The 10,115-nt window shown below is 43.7% G+C and overlaps 1 non-coding gene across 1 annotated transcript; it reads right to left on the reverse strand.

Moving 5' to 3' along the window:
- Positions 1 to 2,430: 2,430 nt before the first annotated feature.
- On the reverse strand, positions 2,431 to 2,534 carry LOC115032187 (U6 spliceosomal RNA). Its single transcript, XR_003837846.1, has one exon. It is a non-coding gene; the product is annotated as a U6 spliceosomal RNA (small nuclear RNA).
- Positions 2,535 to 10,115: the final 7,581 nt, after the last annotated feature.

Genomic DNA, 10,115 nt, shown 5'->3' on the forward strand with positions numbered 1-10,115 from the left:
GGCCAGTGTGAGCTATACGAGACTGTGTCTCAAATAAGTAACAACAATAACAAAAAAAGAATACTACCATTAAAATTTTTCCTCAGTTATCTGCTGTGCGGGCTGGTTTTATGTCAATTTGACAAAAGCTACAGTCATCTGAGGGGAGGGACCTCAATTGGGAAGATGCCTTCAGAAGATGAGGATGGTCGCACACCGGTAGAGCATTTTCTTAACTAGTGATTGATGGAACAGGGCCCAGCCCACTGTGGGTGGTGCTGTCCCTGGGCTGGTGGTCCTGGGTTCTGTAAGAAAGCAGGCTGAGCAAGCCATGGAGAGTGAGCCAGTAAGCAGCATCCCTCATGGCCTCTGGGTCAGCTCCTGCCTCCGGGTTCCTGCCCCGAACGACCTCCCTCACTGTGAGCAAAATAAGCCCTCTCCTCCCCAAGTTGCTTTCGGTCATTGTGTTTCACTGCAGCAACAGACGCCTTAACTAAGACATCTGTGTTTCCAAGAAGCTTCCCCCCTCAAGTGTTTTAATAACTGTGGCTTTCTCTGGCCGAGTTATTTATCAGACCACAAGGGTAAAATGCATTGATGCTAAGGCCCTATATTTAGAGGTTGGGATTACAAAGGAAGAGAGACCTCGACGCTTGGGGAAAAGGTTATGAGAAAGGAATCCTGTGGAGTTCTTAAGACAAGGACCTACGTCAGAGTCAGCTGGACACCATGTCAGACAGATGGGTGGTACTAATGTTTCATAAATGCTACCTTGAGCTCAGCACTGGCTTCACGATCTCACATTTTCTTCCCTTAGAATTGACACAGTGCTCTCCAAAATGGCTAAAGACAGGTGGTGACCACTGGATGGGTCCAGTCTCAACTAAGCCGTTGGCACATCATTTCACAACACCCTCGTGAGATCAGATACTATTATTAGTTTCCCGAAGCCCAGGCCTGCAACTATCAGCCCAGTTAGGATGCTGAGTAACTTGCCCCAAGTCACGCAGCTAGTAAATGACAGAGCTAAAGATTCAGGCTTATGACCAATGACTCAGAAGCCCAAGCTTTTAACCACAGCTTTACACCATGGCCTTGGTGGAGGCCAGGGTCAAGCGAGGAAAGCCTGATTGCTGCTATGTACACATATATTACATATAATATATGTGTGTGTGTTGAAAGCATGTAAATGAATGTTTATATTCAATTACTCGGTAGTCCCGGCTGGATTAGGGCTGGAAGGAGGGTCAGAAGTTCAATGCCATCCTCTCTCTGCTACACAGTCAGTTTGGGGGGTCAATGTGATGAACACGGGGCCCTTTCTCTAAGAAAAAGCAACAGCAGCAACAACCATAACAATAACAACAACACACACATTTTAAACATAGAGAAAGAGGAACCCTGATTCACTGATGGTGAGAGCTCAAGTTATTCAGCCATTATAGAAATCAGTTTGGCCAGGCGGTGGTGGCGCACACCTTTAATCCTAGCGCTTGGGAGGCAGAGGCAGAGGCAGGTGGATTTTGAGTTCGAGGCCAGTCTGGTCTATAGAGTGAGTTCTAGGATAGCCAGTACTACACAGAGAAATCCTGTCTCGGAAAAAAAAAGGCAGAAAGAAAGAGAGAAAGGAAGAAAGGAATCAGTTTGGAGGTTTCGTCAACACAAAACCATAATTGCCATATGGCAGAGCTGCTCTAACTCTGGTGTATCTCACAGAGAATTGTGTATCTTGCCGTAAACATGCTTGTATATCCATCTTTGTTGCTGCTCTACTTATAACAGAAGAAAATGGAAGCAAGCTACATGTATCTAGATGCCCATCAACTGATGAATGGATAATGAAAATCTGGTGTGTGTGTGTGTGTGTATGTGTGTGTGTGTGTGTGTGTGTGTTGGCTGTTCGTTTGGATACAGTACAGTAGTTTTCAACCTTCCTGATGCTGTGACCCTTTGATACAGTTCTTCATGTGGTGAGCCCCAACCATAACATTTCATTGCTACTTCATAACTGTACTTTTGCTACTGTTATGAGTCGTAATGTAAAGATCTGTGTTTTCTGATGGTCTTAGGTGACCCCTGGGAAGGACTCATGTGACTCCCAGCTTGAGAACCACGGATACATTTGGAAAGGAGACCAAGAAAGGAGGATATTAGGTGAGCAGAAAGGACAAGGCACATGAGAGGACAGGAAGCTACTGTGTTTCTAGTTTCAGCTCTCACATCGGTCTTTCCTTTTTCTGTGGTGGGTGAGTATGTAAGATGTAACTAAACTGATCAGGAACGTGTAAAACCTAAGTGAAGAGCCCCTGCTTCCCAATGGCCATCCAAGCTGTATAGAAGTTCACTAAGATAAACTGCACAAATGTTGGGTTGAGTAGCTGCCTTGATCTAGCTGTGTGATCTTTTTATCTGGGATATTTTTACTCATTACAATAAAGTGATTTGTATTATGAAAATAAGGAACACTTCCCAAATGTGCATGTATTCTTTGTACAAGGGCAGAGTTAATCTTCTATTGTTCTAATTTTTAACATATGTGCTGTCATCGTAAGCACCCAACATAGTTTTTGTTTGGTTTGTTTTTGTTAATATGTATTTTTATTTCATGTACTCTCTTTGGCCTCCATGTATGTCTGTGTACCATGTTCTTGCCTGATACCTGTTAGCATTTTGTCTAGTCTCTGCCCCACAGTTACCTGGCAATAGCCAGGTGTGCCTGACTCACTATAAAAGGGGCTGCTTGCCCTCTCTGCTCTCTATTGCCTTCTTGCTCCCTCTCTGTCCTCTTACCCCTTTCCCCATCTCCCCATTCCTCTTCCCCTCTCTCTCCACGTGCTCATGACCAGCCTCTACTCCTCTAACTTCTCTTCTCTCTGCTTTTCTCTGCCTCTACTGTCCTCTCAACTCCCTCCCCATGTCCTGAATAGACTCTATTTCATACTATACTGTCCTGTGGCTGGTCCATCAGGGGGAAGGGATGCCTCAGCATGGGCCCACGGAGGCACCCTTTTCCCCCATACCTGACTATACATTCACCAAACATATTCTCTCTCTCTTTTATTTTTATTAAAAAAAAAACAAAAACAAAAACAAAAAAACAAAAAAAACAATGCCCATAGAGGCCAAAAGAGGGCATTGGATCCCCTAGATCTGGAGGTAGAGAGAGTTGTGAATTACCATGTGGGTTCTGGGAATCAAACCCAAGTCTTGAGGAAGAGCAGCCATCTTTCCATCCCCTCAACATAACAATTTTTAAAAGGCAAGAATGTCTCTTCGGAAGTTTGGCTTAATTACATATAATCACTCTATTAGGGAATTTAAAAAAGAAATTCTGTAATTATATAGCCAGCAGGGGGCAACTAAATACTTTGAAAAAGCATCCGGTCTAAGAAAAAAATAAAATTGGGATTGCCTGACGGTATTGCACGGTGTGAGACAGCCAACTGCCTTTGGAATGTAATTAGCACCTACTCACGCATTCACACTTTGAATTTGTGAAAATAATTGAGCACTTAAACAGACAGATTATAAAGGCCTGTCTGTGCTAGACTGCTTGGGCTGTGTTTTATTCATGTGTGTGTATCTTGCTTTTACTTTATTTTATTTTTATTATAAAACCACAGACAAGAACCTCAAGAAACGATGACTACAAGACAAAGCAGAATCACGATGATGATTTATTAAACCCACTTCTATATACAAATACAAAAATTCTGAGAGTGGAGCATCATCTGATGTGAGACATATCATAGAGACGGAAGTCTGTATGCACACATCCGTACACATGGTCCACGTGTGTACATGTATACTCATGCTTAGGCAGACTGGCTGGCTCTCAGCAGCCCGAATGGGAGCCTGACAGAGCTCTTTTCCTCATAGTTATATGCGGTTCAGTCAGGACATCTAGAGATGGGAAGATAATGGATTCCAGTGCACTTCTACCAAGGACTTGTCCTACTATTGTACCCAGTCACTATACAGTGGAAAGACTTCATTAGCCCATTTCCAGATATAGCAGTGAGAAACTTGGTTAGTTCTTCTTCTTCCTCCTCTTCTCCTTCTTCTTCCTCTTCCTCCCCTTCCTCCTTTTTTTTTTTTACAGCCCATTTGTTTTTACCTAGCCACTTATTTGAGTATAAAACAGGCCAGAAAACAAATTACAACATTATACTGATTATTATAAAATGCCACTTATCCTTCAAAGGCCACTAAAGAGGACACTTTCTGTAACAAAAAGAGAGGAGAGTTAAGTTAAAATTTTTGTTGCTTGACCAACATAACAACTGTATGTCATGTGACCATTCATCCGTAATTGAAATGTGACCTCTGGCTTGGCCCTTCTTAGCCCTTCAGAAACCCAGAAGTGCGCTCTCCCGTGTCATCTGGGTTATGCCTTTCTCTGTTTGGCCTCAGTTAACATGCTAAAGTCAGGTTAATCCTTTTCAGAAAAAAGGGGTCAAGGTACTTCCATTCTGCAGTGACCAAATTCTCCAAGTGACCCTCCCACTGAGGGAGCCAAGTCCTCTGCCATCAGGGAGCTGAGCCTCCTGAACTTACAGAGATAGCTGAGCTCTCAGCACCTGGGGAGCTGCCATAGTCACACTTTCACAAGTTTAATTCGTGAAAGTAAGTGAAGCTCTCTTCTAAGAAGACAGACTACAAAATCACATTCTAAGGCCTGACAGTACTAGAGTGCTGGGGTTGGGCTTTCTTATTGTGTGTATTTATAATTGATTAGTTTTCTTCAAGTTCCTATATTGTAAAAATAGTAAAGATCGACTTGTTTCTGTAGGGTGCTCTAGGACTGTTTTGCTTTTTCACTACATAGTCTAAGGCTAAAGAAAATGGGGCTAGCCTGGCAGTGGTGGTGCACACCTTTAACCCTAGCACTTGGGAGGCAGGGGCTGGCAGATCTCTGTGAGGTCGAAGCTAGCCTGGTCTACAGAATGAGTTCCAGGACAGGCAGGGATATATAGAGAAACCCTGTTTCAAAAAACAAAATAAGCAAACAAAAAGATGGAGGAGGAGGAGGAGGAGAGGGGGGAGGGGAAGGGGAGGGGAAGAAGAAGAAGGAGGGGAGGGGGAGGGGAAGAAGAAGGAGGAGGAGGAGGAGGAGGAAGAAGAAGAAGAGGAAGAAGAAGAAGAAGAAGAAGAAGAAGAAGAAGAAGAAGAAGAAGAAGAAGAAGAAGAAGAAGAAGAAGAAACAACAAGAAAATGAAGATGCTATTGCTGCAAGTAGTGTTGACTTCATACTTCTTACTGGTATGAAAGAGAACCATACAGTTCTAGCATGTAGGAAGCTCTGGCTTTAATCCACAGCACCAAAGAAAAAAAAACAACCCTGTCCCTCAAGTTTTGAATTTTGGTCTTTTGCTGAACCAGTGATATGTAGCACAGTACTGGCTGGTGTTGCACAGCAATTATAGGGGAAGATAACAAAAACTCTCCATACACTGCCAAGTAAGAATGACCAGAAGGATAGGCAATTTCAAGCCCTTTTCCCCCCTTTGCCCAGTGAGTTACTTTAAGGGTTGCTCACAGGCACACCAGCGAGGGCGTGTTTACAAGAGTGTGGGCACCTTTCCAGTGGGGACACCATGGAAGAGAATATTTCTATCTTAGCAACCATCACCTACCTACTGACCACTGGCGTGGGGACGGGGCAGATGGGAACTTGCAAGCTTCTCTTCTCTGATGGGCCAGTCACGTGCAGGTCTTACGTAGATAATCATGGTTACTATGAGTTTAGAGTGCTACAACCAGGTGGTGGTGGTGACGCATGCCTTTGATCCCAGCACTCAGGAGCAGAGGCAGGCGGGTCTCCAGTGCTAGTCTACAGAGTAAGTTCCAGTGAGTTCCGAAGCAAAGCAAAACAAAGGAAAGAAATAAAAATAAAAATAAAAAAAGAAAGAAAAAGTTCTACAACCACGCCATTGCCTAGAAGAACATGTTCCACCGCTCTACTTACTACTTTGACTTTTATAATGCAGAGACGACATTTTTGCTATTGGTAGTGGTGGGTTTTTTGTTTGTTTGTTTGTTTGCTTGCTTGCTTGCTTGCTTGTTTTGGAGACAGGGATTCTCTATGTAGCCCTGGCTGTCCTGGCACTCACTATTGTAGACCAGGCTGGCCTCGAACTCAGAGGTCCTACCTGTTTCTGTTTCCCCTAGTGCTGGTATGAAAGGCATGTGGTGCCGCCACCTAAGCACAAGAGGCTAAGTTTTCAATCTTTTTATAGAGACCGAACTAATCAAATGTAAAAATGTAGATGTTTAGAGATTAATGTTTGGTTTATAAAATTGGCACACGTGACTGTGGTGACCTGTGAAGGAGTTTCAGTTTGAGTCAAGGGGTCCTAAAAGAATTTCTTCTTGCGCTGTGGAGGTCAGTCTTTGATGTCATAAGTTTTTTGGCCAATTGGATGAGTTCCATCACATTATGAAGAGTAACCTGCTTTACCCAAAGTCCACTCGTTTAAATGTTAATCTCTTCTAAAAACACTATCACTGAAACATCCTGAATAATGTTTAACCACAGATCTGGGCAACACGACCTGGCCAATTTGGTATACAAAATTAATCATCTCAGTTCATATCACAGTTGCAAAACTGAAAACGATTTTCCGTGGGTAGAACCGCCAAGCCCAATACTAGAACAAAGAATGTGCAGCCACTGTTCACTGGCTTTTAAACTGAATTTGAGGCTGGCAAGATGGCTCATCGGGTCTAGTGCTTGCTGCCAAGCCTTATAGCTTGAATTCAGTCCCTGAGATTGACATGGGCGGAAGGTGAGAACTAAGGTCCCGCAAGTTGCCTTCTGACTTCCACATGTGCGCCGGTGGGATTCATGCGCACATTCTTTCTCATTCTCCCAACCCATCTCCCTCTCCCGCATCCTCCCCTCCCCCCACACGGTATATTATTGAATTAAATATCCCTGGGGGTTTCTGGGTTCAGCCAGGCTTCCGACGTGGTGCTTGGGGATAAGCATTAATGATACGCTCTGGTTAGATCCTGCAGCTTCACCCGCTGGCTCCCCAGCTACCCCTGTATGCAGTCTTGGATGAGTTCTTTGGCTTCGATGTAACTCTCCACTTCCTCCCCGTGTACATAGAGGACAATAATAGCTACTTGCGGTACGTTTTGCTTTGTTAAGCAGCACTCTCTGCTCTTCACCCCGTGGACCCACAGCGGGCTGGCCTTTTTCAGTGTTCCTACAACCTGATGAAGCTATGTGACTTAGCTTCCTGGTGAAATGTTGTGAACTGACATGTATCAGCAGGGGTGGCGTCTCTCCCAGGGAGCCCAGCACCTAGGAGGTCAGAGGCAGGAGGATCAGGAGTTCATGATGGCTCTTCTCAGCTTCATGGGTGTTCCAGGTCATGTACCACATGAGATGCTACGTCAAAAATCAAAAACAAACAAACAAAAACACACGGCCCTCCACTCTCCCCCTCCCCCCCCCCCCCAAAAAAATAAACCCAAACAAGATGACATATGGCACTTTGCAGACGAGATAGTAAAAGACCGTTATGAGTTTCCAAAGTTGTTTTTCCTGTCTTTCCCTACCTTGGCAAATGATTCACGTGAAGAGCGTGGCTCTAGCTGGGCATGCGCAGTGGCTCATTCTTTGAATCCCAGCATATGGAAGACAAATGTAGGTGGATCTGCGTGGCTTACAAGCCAGCCTGGTTTATATACAGAGCTCTAGGAAAACTTGTAATATCATCTACTTGGAAGACTGAGGCAGGATCTACTTGAGAGGCTGAGGTAAGAGGGTTGCCACACTCAAGGCCTGCCTGGGCAACTTAGCAAGATCCTGTTTCAAAATAAAGTAAATGAAAAAAAAAATGAGGAAGGTCTTGGGATGTTAGCTAAGTGGTAGAGTGCCGACTTATCATGAAGAAGGCCTTGGGTTTAATTCTTGGTTCAGGAAAACATGTTTTCAGCGGGGCTCAGGAGGCTGGGGAGTGGCCCAGTGGATAATCCTATTTCAAAAATTGAGAAGCAGACCCACCAGGTGGCTTAGCAGGTAAAGCACTTGCTACACAGGCCTGAAAACCTAAGTTAAATTCCCAGAACCCAAGTAAAGGTGGAAAGATAGAATCAAGTCCACTGTGTTGTCCTCTGACCTCCACTCAAGCACCATGGCACATGTGTATTAACATATAAATCACATGTGCATGCCCTCGTGTGCGAGCACACACACACATGCACAGAGCAACAGCAATAATAACTGTTGTCATGTGTCTTAACTGTAATCTGAGTTCAAATAGGAAGGTACAGAGAAAGGGCAAGGAGATGGAAGAGGAGGAGGAGAAAAAGGAGGAGGAGGAACAGGAGGAAGAAGAGGAGGAGGAGGAGGAGGAGGAAAGGAAACATACTGGGCTGGAGCTATATAGCTCAGTGGTAAAGGGTAACCTAGCATGTGAGAGGCCAGGGTATTTAATCCATAACAACAACAACAACATCAACAACAACACAACAACAAAACCATAAAAACAAAACAACAACAACAACAAAAAACAAACCAGAAGACCTTACTGCTTTAACTGATAAAGCTTTTTGAACAACATGAACTCAGTGCACAACTACAACCATAAAACAACAACAACAACAACAACAAAAACCCAAAAAACTCTCCTGAAGAGCGAATGGGACTCCGGTGTGACAGTGCACGCCATTCAGGGAGCAGACACCGGAGGATTGCTGTGAGTTCTAGCCTAGGCTACATGGCAAAAGCAAATTCCAGGCAAAAAAAGAAGAAGAGGAGGAGGGGAAAGAGGAAGAATAAAAGAAAAACAAAAGAAAGAAAGAACAAATGGGGAGAGTCTCATCAGCTCCAACAGATGTCACAGGGATTTGTGCAGGGTCTGCTTGTTTTACAGCTGGTGTCAAGAGCAGAAAGAATGAGTTAGTGATGAACCTGCCTGTCTCCATCTTGGGCTTAAAGCCCAGTAGTGACTCTTACCTGCTGAGCCATTTCTCCAACTCCTACTTCAGAATTTAAATACTACTGGGTTTATAAGTGAAATGCTTGCCTAGTGACACATACACGGATGATTACCTAAATATTATGAAAAGATGTAAATATCTAGAAAAATTACGTGCTACCTACCATTCTCTGGCGACAATCTTTTCGAACTTTTCAGCCCTAATTTTTACTCAAAAGACCTCGATCTCCAAGATGCATTCAACAAAAAAATCATTAACAGATACTGAGTACACATTATTTACAAAATACTGTTTCAAAAAAATGGGATATAGAAATTTTAAAAGCCTGGCATGGTGGCTGGCGCACGCCTTTAGTCCCAGCACTCAGGGAGGCAGAGGCAGGCGGATTTCTGAGTTCGAGGCCAGCCTGGTCTACAGAGTGAGTTCCAGGACAGCCAGGGCTACATAGAGAAACCCTGTCTCAAAAAAAAAAAAAAAAAAAAAAAAAAAAAAAAAAAGAAAAAGAAAAAGAAAAGAAAATTAAGAAAATTTAAAACCCAGGCCTGACGATGTGGTAGAATAGAAGACAGAGATGTCAAATGCTACATTTCAATCTGGTGTGTTAAGCATTGTGGTTTTGTTTTTGTTTTTGTTTTTTTCCGATCTATTTGGTGTTCTAAATGCTTCTTATGCCTTGGGATAATGTGCTGGGATTACATATGCATTGGGATAACGTATGGGATGTTTATAAGGTCAAACAAAAACTCCAACAATGAGGGCTGGGGGTAAATTCAGTGGTAGATAGTCAAGTTCTAAGTTTGAGTCCCAGCACCAGACGAAGGGAAATCGGGTAGGGAGGGAGCCAGGGAGGAAAGAAGAAATAAAAACTCCGTGTTGGCCTGATCTTTACTCTTCTAACACTGTGCCTGAACTTTCCACCTCCCCTTCCTCTCCTCCTCTTCCCTCTTGGTTCCCCCCTCCCTCCTTCCCACCCTTTCTCCTTGACAGGTCTCTCTTTGTCTTTGATATGGAAGATCAGTTTATGTGGGGTAGATATTTTACCAATATTAACTCTTCTAACCCATCAAAGTGGAATTTGTGCCCATTTGCTAGTGCCTTGTTTCATTTGTTAGTTCATTCATTCATTCTCTTTTTATCCTTCCTTCTCCTCACCCTCCATTTTGTTCATTCATTCATTCACT

The sequence above is a fragment of the Mus caroli genome, unplaced genomic scaffold (assembly GCF_978045245.1).
Source record: "Mus caroli unplaced genomic scaffold, Mus_caroli_1 scaffold_9, whole genome shotgun sequence".
In the NCBI taxonomy this organism is placed as follows: Eukaryota; Metazoa; Chordata; class Mammalia; order Rodentia; family Muridae; genus Mus; species Mus caroli.